Source organism: Mandrillus leucophaeus, unplaced genomic scaffold, assembly GCF_000951045.1.
Source record: "Mandrillus leucophaeus isolate KB7577 unplaced genomic scaffold, Mleu.le_1.0 Scaffold384, whole genome shotgun sequence".
Taxonomy (NCBI): Eukaryota; Metazoa; Chordata; class Mammalia; order Primates; family Cercopithecidae; genus Mandrillus; species Mandrillus leucophaeus.
Window position 1 is genome coordinate 2,165,007 of NW_012104076.1, and position 10,574 is coordinate 2,175,580.

The following is a 10,574-nucleotide window of genomic DNA, read 5'->3' on the forward strand; positions in this document are numbered from 1 at the left end:
TTTGGTCACTTGGGCAATTGCCCTTCCCTTATTGACTATACCGACAGCTCACTCCCCAGGCCTGTTCAGAACTGACCAGGTCTTCTCAGCCCGCTTTGCAATCAATGGCTCCAGAAAAGGCAGCTTTATTCACTGAAGTCACAGATCGATGAGACCAGATTTGCATATGAGCTTAGTATATAAATCCTGGGGTGACGTCACCATTTGTCATCCCTGCTATCTCCTGATTTCCCTCCCTCTCTTGTTTCCTCTGCTGTTTCTCCTTTCTGCTCTTTTGTCCTTCTCTTCACTGACAATGTCCTTTCTTTACAGACTCCTCCTTTCCCCAAGCCCCTAAGCCCCCCTAAGGAACACACCCCCTCTGTTCCCCAGATAAGTACCCCCATGGTAATTATCTGCTAATTTGCCTCCCTCCCATCACCCCCAGCATTCTGTGAGCAAGTCGTGTGCAGAGGTGGTGTTTCCCCCGTGGTCCCCACTCCGAGACAGAGGGCCTGCCTCGTGGCAGATGCTCAGCACAGTGTCTTGACCATGTCTTTGACACCTTCCTCTGCTCCTCCTCCTTCCATCGCTCCTCTTCTTTCTCCTCTTCTCCTCTCTTTTCACTTACCTTTCTTAAGGGAAAGACCTCTAAAGGTGCTGGGGAAAGGAGGAGCTAGTGTGTAGCCCCACAATTGTGATTCTCATATCCTAGACGCCAGGGAACCACGCTGAGGAATTAGGAATTGTTTTCTTGCATGACAATGTCGCCTGTTCCAGGTGTTCCCCAGTGTACTCCCTACCCTCGGAAGACCTTAAGAACATGAAAACCATGCATGTCCTTCTCTTAGTTGAAGGCTTTGGGAGCCTCACTTGGAGGCAGAGGCACCATTTGACCAAAATAGTATCAGGGGAAGCCTGGAGAACCCAGCTGTTGTAAGTTTTGCCCTGGGATGTTGCCCATAGGCTTCTTCTATCCTTATTTTCTATCTCGACCAAAAATTTGTAATGCTCGCACTCTTTCAAAACATATTGAATTTTTGGTTTTATTTTTGGCAGCTCTATCATGTTTCCAACTGTTCTAATATTCTTTTACTTCTTCTGGGATATTGAAAAAAATAACACTGGCATGTTTTGGGGGCCCTTCCTCAATGCTACACATAGAGATGGATAATCTTTTCAAATGAAAATTGGCATGGATTGCTACCAAGACAACCTCCTACATGATCAGAAAGAAGCCTCAGGGGCCATCCAGTGTGCGGCAGGTTGACATCAGAGGCGCTGGGGTTTTGTCGTTGCTGCCTGTGAGCGTGGTAGCTGCTGACATTCCCACAGCATGGCACAGTGCAGCTCCATGTCGAATCTTTCTTGAGTCTTACATCAGCTCTCATGAGGTTGGTTGCTGTAATCACATCCCTGGTAGATGAGTGAATGGAGGCTCCCAGGCCTTCTATAACTCGCCTGCAATTCCACAGCACCACCTACAGTGCAAACCCAAACCTTCTATTGCTAAATTCCTTGCTCTTCCTGTTGTGGCACAATGTCCAGGAATGAGCAACTTTCCAGAATGATTGGCATTAGAGGGAGGTGCTTGACTAGACTCACCTGTTACCCTCCTGATGGATGCCACTGACCTAGTTGACGATGTGGAAAACGTTGCCTGATGAAGCCCACTTTTCCCGGGGAAGAAAACCTGTACTTTGGTCAAGTATATGCAAACAGCTGGGCCTCCCTTCTCCAACTTCCAAAAATGCTACCAGATCCCATAAACAGTCCCGCCTTTACATGGTTCAAGGCTATCCTCTTCCTGTGCAGTTTCTTTTCCACAAGGCCTCTCAGTACTGGCCTTCCTTCTCCCTCCTGCCCTCTGACTATAGCAAAGCCCATTAATATACGTTGTCTTCATCAAAAATATTGTGCAGTTACTCTCCTGTCCCAACCTCTGCTGAAAAAGAATCTGGTTAATTAACATTGATTACAATCCACCAACTGCAAGTAAAAATCGATCGCTGCCGTCCCTAATTTGAATGCTCTTCTCTCTCCTTATCTCTTGTAAGAAAGAGAGAGTGTGAGTAAGAGAGAGGGGAGAGGAGAGGAGAGAGGATATTTTTTAAGCAGTCCAATTTCCAGGGTCCCTGGTGAGAGACATTAGTGATGTGCTGGTCCTTAGATCTTGCCCACTCTCCTTCAGCGTGGCCATTTTTCAGTGTGACGTCTAATTGCTGCAAATAGTCATTGTGCACATTTGGGCCTTGTTCATAGCTCCCTTCTTTATTGAGAGAGGAGCGATGGTATTGATTCCGGATGGCTAGGGAGAATGCCAGAGAATATTAGTAAGGAGCAGAGAGAACACAGTACATAAACTTTTATGACACAGTGTCAAGCTGGATTGTGAAGACATAAATGAAAGGGACAACACGGTCTGTAATTACCACAAGCCCACATCTTCCATCTGCTGGGGAAGGCAGCCCAAGCTGGCCAGAGCAAATCGCAAAGAGGGATGGATGGTCCTGCTCCTAGGAATGGTGGCCCATAGTTGTTGCTCCTCATTGTGAGAAAGAATATATGGGGCATAAAAAAAGCACTTGTCACGGGTCACAGGGCAGGCCTGAGAAAAGTGCGTGGATTCTAAAGTCAGCTTGGCCGTTTACTGCTAGCCATGTGGCACTGGGCCGATCACTTCATCTCTCTGAGCCACAATTCCTTCGCTGCTAAAACAGATAATAATAACGACTTTGCAGGGATGATGTAAGGATTAAATGAGATGGTGCAAGCAAAACCCTTTGTTGGTGCCTGGAAAATAACTGGCTCTTAGCAGACAGCAGATATTATCATCATTATAACTTTTTTTATTCCATCAATATTTATGGAGTGTTTGCTATGTGCCAGAGCTGTGCTAAATGCTAGGGATAGAGTGGTGCCCCAGCCTCATGGATCTCAAATAGACATTAATCAATTATTTACCCAAATCAGTGTGAAAATGCTTCTGTAGAAGGCACTGGTAAGGAAGGACACCACACTATAGGAGTGGCTTGTCCAGGAATTTTTGTTGGTCCTGCTTTGTCAATAGTCACATGTGTTTATTATCTGTCTCTCCCTCTATAGCATAAATTCCCTGAGGACAGGGAATCAGTCTGTTTGGTTACTGCTCTATCTCTAGTTCCTAGAATAGTGAATGACAGGTGGTAGGCACTCAGTATTTACTAAATGAATAGCTGCAGACTTAGGACACAGAGGAAGAATTTGTACCTGCTTCTTCAGAGCTGATAGTCAAATGGGGTGCAGAAGAAAGACATAGCATGTAAGACTCCGCGGGATCAGTAGCAGGGTTAGGTACAAAATCAGTTAAACTTATACTCTGAAAACTGTGCCTAGACACTGGCATCATGTGGGGGTGGATGTACAGTTGGCATCTTGTGTCAAGTAGTGACAGGAAATGGAAAGATAAGGGAACTGCTCATCCATCTCTGAACTGAGCTTCTTTGGCTCACACAATGTGTGTGTGTGTTTGTCAGGGTAGGCTAACGGGCTAACGAGCAATGCCAGCAGAGCGACTCCTCTCCATGCAGTCTTCAGGGCTCAGGCCCTGCCTGTCAGGTCTGGGGTCCTTTGCTGGAGCCCCCACAGGCAGCTGGCAGGTGAGGGAAGAGAGACCTTGGAGAACTCAAATGAGGGCACTTCACCCACTCCTTCGTATGGCCGTCTGGAAATGGCCAAGTCATGGCTCGTGTTACATTGGCAAGAACAAGTCACATGGCCTCACCTAGGTGCCAGGGAGCTGGACGTGTGTGCCGAAGTAGTGTGTTCAAGAGCAGGAGTTGGTGGGCGCTCCACGTCCCTGCCACAGTGAATTCAGTGAACACTTAATGGAGACTCCAGCATGTGCCAAGCACAGGGATCCCAGCTGACCCGAGCTCAGAGTCCTCCAAGAGAGCGCCATCTAGTGGAGAAAACACATAACATAAATAACTGTGATAAGCCTTGCAGTAGGAAGGACCGCAGGCACAAAGTGGGCACAGAAGAGGGAGGAGTTAATTCCGCACAGATTACGGGGCAGGTTCACTGGGCTCAGTCAGCCTGAAAAGCATTTTAATACTCTAACCACTGGTGTGCTGGAGATGCCTAACTGTACATCAGAGATGTGTGTTTCCTTTGCGATAGTATACACATGTCGTTGGTAAGCAGCTGTCTAGCATGGCGCTGAAATTCACAGCATTCTTTCGCCTGGGTAAGGCCTGAGACGAGTTCTCAATGGAATGTTAGCCAAAGGGATGATGATTACCTCTGGGCCATCCAAAAAGAAAAAGGTGTTCCTTCTCCATCCTCTCATTCCTCATTCATGGCTAAATACTGATGCCCAAGTTGCTCGATAAGCTTTATCTGGGGAAGGAAGAGCTGCCAGCCTAGTCTCTAAATGACCATGTGGAGCAAACTTACCCCAGAAACATCCTACTGACATAAAACTACCTCGGACACCGTGTGAGTGAGAAGATGTGTCTTTGGGTTTGAGGCATTATGCATGTTGGGTGTATTTGTTACAAATATTAGGTGGCTTAACAGAGGTGACTCAAGGGAGAAGAGCCAGGCAGTAGCCATAGGGCTTTCCAGGTTTAGTAAACAATGAAAAATAAAGACTCAGAGGCAAGAAGATACAGAGTCTATTCAATCTCTTACATTGTTGGTGGGGGGTATAAAATGGTACAACCACTCTGGAAAACAGTTTAACAGTTTCTTACAAAGTAAAACATGTGCCTATCCTATATCCCAGTAATTCCACTCCTAGGTATTTACCTGAAAAAATGAAAACATACATCCACAGATAGACTTGTGCTAGATGTGTTCATTGCAATTTTATGAATGATAGCCAAAACCTGCAAACTGTTCAATTATCTACAATGGATGAATGAATATCAACATTGTGCCATGTTCATATCATGGAATACTATTCAGCAATGAAAAAGAATGAATTACTACTACATGTTACAAGATATGTAAATATCAAAATTATTACGTTTTATGAAAGGAGTCAGACACAAAAGAGTATATGCTCTGCTTTCTATAAAGTTCCAGGCAGGCAAAGCAACCTATGGCAATGGAAACCAGGATGGTGGTTGCTTATGGAGGAGAAGACCCACTTGGGGGAGATATAAGATGCTTTCTGAGATATGGAAATATTGAGGGGGTGGTATATGCATGTATCAAAACTCATCAAATTGTATATTTAAGATCTGTGCATTTCGAGTGGGTGCAGTGGCACACACCAGTAATCGCAGCACTTTGGGAGGCCGAGGTGGGCAGATCACCTGAGGTCGGGAGTTCGAGACCAGCCTGACCAACATGGCAAAACCCTGTCTCTACTAAAATTACAAAATTAGCCAGATGTGGTGGTGCATGCCAGCAATCCCCAGCTACTTGGGAGGCTGAGGCAGGAGAATCGCTTGAACTCAGGACGCGGAGGTTGCAGTGAGCCAAGATTGTGCCACTGCACTCCAGCCTGGGCAGCAAGAGCGAAACTCCATCTCAAAAAAAAAAAAAAAAAAATCTATGCATTTCACTGTATGTAAAGTTTTCCTTTACTGAAAACTAAACAAAAAATGTGTTCAGGAAAATGAATAGGTTATTTTTATTAGAGCATGAGATTCTAGACTGGGAAATAGGTGCAGGGTGCAGTAGGAAGTGAGACTGATGTGGAGTTGAAGGTATTTAATGCCAAAAGAGTTGGGATTCTATTACCTAAACAATGGGGAACCACCTAAGCCATTTGAGAAAGGGAGAAGCAAGCTCATTTGCAAGTTTTTGGAATGTAAATGGTGTCAGTACGGAGGAGGGAATAAAAGAAGATGACAAGTTTTGTTAGGGGCAGTGGTCCCTATAAGTTGTGCATGGAGTGGAATTTCCTGACCCATGTATGCAAAGGCCAGCCCAGGGAGACTGCTGGGGATCTAGTGGCTGTGTTTGCCAAAGGTTGAATGATGGAACAAATAGTCTCTTTCACACAAAGAATATTTTAATCCCTATGACTCTATAGTAGGATCAGGCCACATGTTATTATTGGAAGTGATTTCTATTATTAGTTACTATTACTACTCTTGGACTGCAGAATGCCAAGACTTGGGAGGAGCTGGGCTGAGCCCAGAGAAAGAAATGGTCTGTGAAGTTTGCATTTTCCAGAGCTCAGCACACAGGCACTCAGCCTTGCAGCTACTTATTTTATGTTCATCCACTCACACCTTGGGCGGTGTTCCTCAGTGTGTGTCAGAAGCTCCGAAGCTTCGGACAGTGGTGACCAGGTGGGGGCCATGCCCATAGGGGCCTGCTTCTCTGGAAAGCAGTGATGGTGGAACCACAGGGCACAGGCTCAAAGGGTGTGTGGTTATTCAGGCCCACTACTGAGTAGCCAGGTGTGTTCTCAAATATTCTGAGAGAGACGGTGGCAGGAATGCCTCCTTGCCCTCCTGATTTGGCATGTGGATTAACCTCACTGACTTCTTCAGGCTTCAGAAAAGATGTAAGAACTACCAAAGCAGCTCAGAAAACTCTTGCGTATTAAGGAAATGTCGTGGACATTCTCCGAGTGCTGCTCTGTGCTGGCACTGGACAGAATCGGGTAGGACGGACGGGGGCCCCTTCGCCTCTTCTGTGTCATTTGCATCAGCCAGCAACATTTCCACGTCAGGTATTTTCCAAGACGGCCCTGAGCCTCCGTATTTTTTTCCTTTTCAGAAAATATGATTCATTAAATGTCAAACCAAATATGACCTTATTTTAGTACCTTTGTCAGGCTTAAAAAAAATACCTAGAGATCAGAACAACAGATCCTTTGTCAGTTTCTGAAGTAGGGTCGCATGAGTAGCAGTAATTGTAGTGGTATGTACATAGCAGGTGGTCAGTAAGTGCTTAAAAGACCCTTAACCTGAGCCACATGGGACCTTCTGGAAGTTAAAGCCAGGCAGCTGCTTCCCAGGGTCTTGTCATCCCGGCTGTGACACCCTAGGAGCTCCCCTCCAACCTCGTCTGTGGGTGTTATGCAATTTCATGGTGATAAGTTCCTACTGAATTGTTGCAATGTTTGCAATCCCACGGTGCTGGGGTCTCTCAGTGGATGTAGGGGGCCCTCATTTAGTCCACCAGCTGTCCTGAATGCGCAATACTCATCAGGTTAAGAGTTCTTTAGAGGATCCTTGCCCTGCCCTGAACAGCAGTGGCTTGGACACGATGAATCAATCTTCTTGGAAGCTGCAGATGGTCAGACTTCTTTCCAGACTTCCCTGGAGGTGGAGCTGATTATCAAGGATAACTGGCTTTCTCTGGCAGGGAGACCTGTTTCCCACTATGGGCAAATCTGTGGGCCTCAGAACTCTTGCACACATGGGCCTTTGTCATGAAGAGGCAGCAAAGCAGAGTAAAAAACTTTTGAGGCATGTAGGCCTAGGTTTGAATCCAGGCTCTGCCATTTACTGGCAATGGTGCCTAATCCATTAACCTCCAAGCCTCGGTTTCCTCATAAATGAATGGAGACAGTAATGATAACCACTTCTATTAGGATAAATATTTCTGGATACCATCACTAGCAAACTTAAATTTCATGTTCTTGCCATGAGAAGATTCTTTCTCATCCATGCAAAGTCTAATGTGAATGCTTTTGATCAGCAGCTCTCTTGGTGGCTTCTCTAAGGGAAATAGTTCTGAGGTCAGGACTCCTCCCATTGTGTCTATCTCCCACCTTCTAGTGGCTGGGAGTCTATGTTTCTAGCCCTGGAAGAGGCAAGGAAGATGGGGGATTGGGATGTGGAGAGAGCGTGACAGAAAACACAAGCATTCTTGAAAAGATGGTCGAGAACAAAAGCTGTCAGGATCTCTGCTCACAAGCTGTGCTGAAACACAAGATGCTGATGAAGAATTGTCTCCTAATTCTTGGTAGCTGAAATTGGCCATGATGGGAATATTTACACCACAAAAATTGGCAAGTGCTACAAATCAGGGCTTTTCCCCATAGAGAGTTGGTTGTTAAACATTTCCAAGAATGTCATTGGTCCCCTCTAGCTTTGAGTTGTATGGGCGTCTCTGGGGTTGAGCTCTCTCCTCAAACCCCTTGTGTCAAATGATGTTTGAGAAGGAGGTGATCCTGTTTCCAAGCTCTTTCGTAGAAGTAGTCCCTGTGGAAATTGTCATAGAACGGTGTCCTTCGCCAGGATTCAAATTCAGTTCTGCCAGCCTTTAGAGGCTGGATATTTTTCGCTAAGTCATGCTTTGTTTCAGTGACAAAGTCCAGAGCTTTGCCCGTATCTTGGAAACATGACATCCACATTCTCCACATGGGCAGCAACATTTGGAAGGTCAGAGGCTCTCTCCACTTGCTCTCCCTAATCCTGCCTCAAGTGTTTGTCCATTCTTGACCTTTTCTCATGCTGCTAGAATTGAGAGATTTTGTGGAGCTGAGAAGGCTTGACTAAAAGAGGATCTCCCTTACAGCAGCCCCAGTACAGAAGACTTGCCTTCTAAAAATGACTCTTAGTCATGCGCAGCATGCGCCCATGCACATGCCCTGTTTCCTAATGTTAACATTTCCTACTTTTGCCATTTTCTTTTCTGAGACCCCTGGGAACCATTAACAGGGTTTTCCTGCTACCCAGGATTTGCAGGAGAATGCACATGGGCCCAGAGCGGCCCAAGTGACGTCTAGAAGCATGTGACAGAATTTGCTACTGGAACTCCAGCTTTTCTTACCTGTGGCGAATATTCGTCATCATTTCCCAAAATAGCACAGACAGAACAAAGACTTCTCTGGATCTCCGGGCTAGCCTTGGCCTGGGTCTGTGTGCACTGGAGGACTGGGCTGGGCAGAGGGAGTGAGGTTAGCTTCACTGCTCATTGCAGTGGAGGAAAGGAAGGGTTCAGCGCATTTTTGTTTGTTTTTACAAACTCAGTGGGACCACCTCAGCCCCACCCCCACCCAATTTTCACTCAGACCTTCCCCACACTCTGGAACACAGCCGCACACAGCCACAAGCTCCAGGCAGCAGTGGATGAATGGCAAACCTGAAATGATGTCAACTGCTTGTGCCGAAGCCAAGGAAAATATGCGGGGGCCCTTGGTGGCTTCATCCCGGTGCTTGTTGCGATGCAGCTGCGAGTCATAAGTTTTCCTTCTGAACAGACAGAGTACTGTACATCTGAATTGGATTCTGAACCTAGCGTACCCTTTCTGACCTCTTGCAGCCTCCCCCTGCTCCCCAGCCTCCTTGAAGAACTCAAGTTCTTTAAGATAAAGTCAGAGAGGAGCGTGGGGAAGAATGTGGGGTGGCTAGAACCAGTGGTTTGTTGAAAGTGTTTGGGGGAAGAGCTTAAAGTCCACATGGCATAGCAGTAGGGATGGGGAAGAAATATGACCAAGCAGGGCAGGGGACAGAAGTGTAAAAGATGGAATTCCATCACCAAAGTGACTCCAAGAGTTGAGACAGCTGTTTTGATAACTCAGGACCTTAAACCGATTTTCTCCTGATTTATAGAGGTTTTCACATTTGGTTTTGTGTTTTGAAGAGGCAGAGGCTTGAGTTGCCTAAAATCATTGTTCCAATCTTCCAACTGATTCTAACCAGGTAGAATCAAGTCAGAGGGTTTCTGAAAACTTCCAGCCATGGAGACACAGGACAGAGCTAGAGGCCTCTGAGGGCCCAGAGCATCCTTCAGGCTGCTTGATGGTGGAACCATCTCCATGGTCAGTAATTCTGTTTTTGAATGAGAATCACACAGATGCAGCCCTAGGGGAATATTGTAAGTACCCAAGCAGTGCATTTTATGGATCAAATGACAAGTCGGTGGAAGCCGTATTATTTTTCAGAGTCCAGCAAGGCCTTGGAGCCTGGGAGAGGGAGCGGTTAAGCATGACTCCCTGGTTGCCTCCTGCTTCTCCTCCTCCTCCTCCCCCTCCCAGCTGTCTCTTTCTTCGCTGACCCTCTATAAATTGCTCCAGCCAAGTGAAGTTTGGAGAAAGTAGGGTGTGACAACATGATGGGATGCAGGGCCTCTCCTCCTCCACACTGACTGCTGGGGCTGGGCTGGACGCAACCAGCCATCTCTGGAACAATGCCTCTCTCCCCGTCTCGCTCCAGCCTTGCCATCGCTGATGCACAGCTTTCATTTTATGATTGCTTTTATACAGCAAACACTTTGGGGGGCAAAAACTCCCCATGGCTGCCAGCCATACCACCTTGCAACTGCAGTAGCAAAGTAGGACTGTGCTTGACTGGTGGGTGCCACAGAGTCCCCCTGGGGTCCTAGGTGCTCTGAGTCAGCGGGCCCAGTCAGTGACTCATGTCCTGACATCCACTCTTCTGAGTCACTTGCCCCTGTGAGAAGCAGATGGGGCTTCAAGTCTCCCCAGGAAGGTATAAAGATGAGCCACAAAGTCAAGAGACCCAGTCCATATTTGAACCTCGAACACCCATTCTCTTACACCAAGAATAAAACGAAAATAGCTTAATAGCTACCAGTTTCCAAGAACACAGTGAGTGCTCCCAGGCTTCAGCTGTCATTGTTAGTAATGTACCGCTAGGCACTGTCTCGGTGCTTTGCATATGTTTTCTCAAATCCTT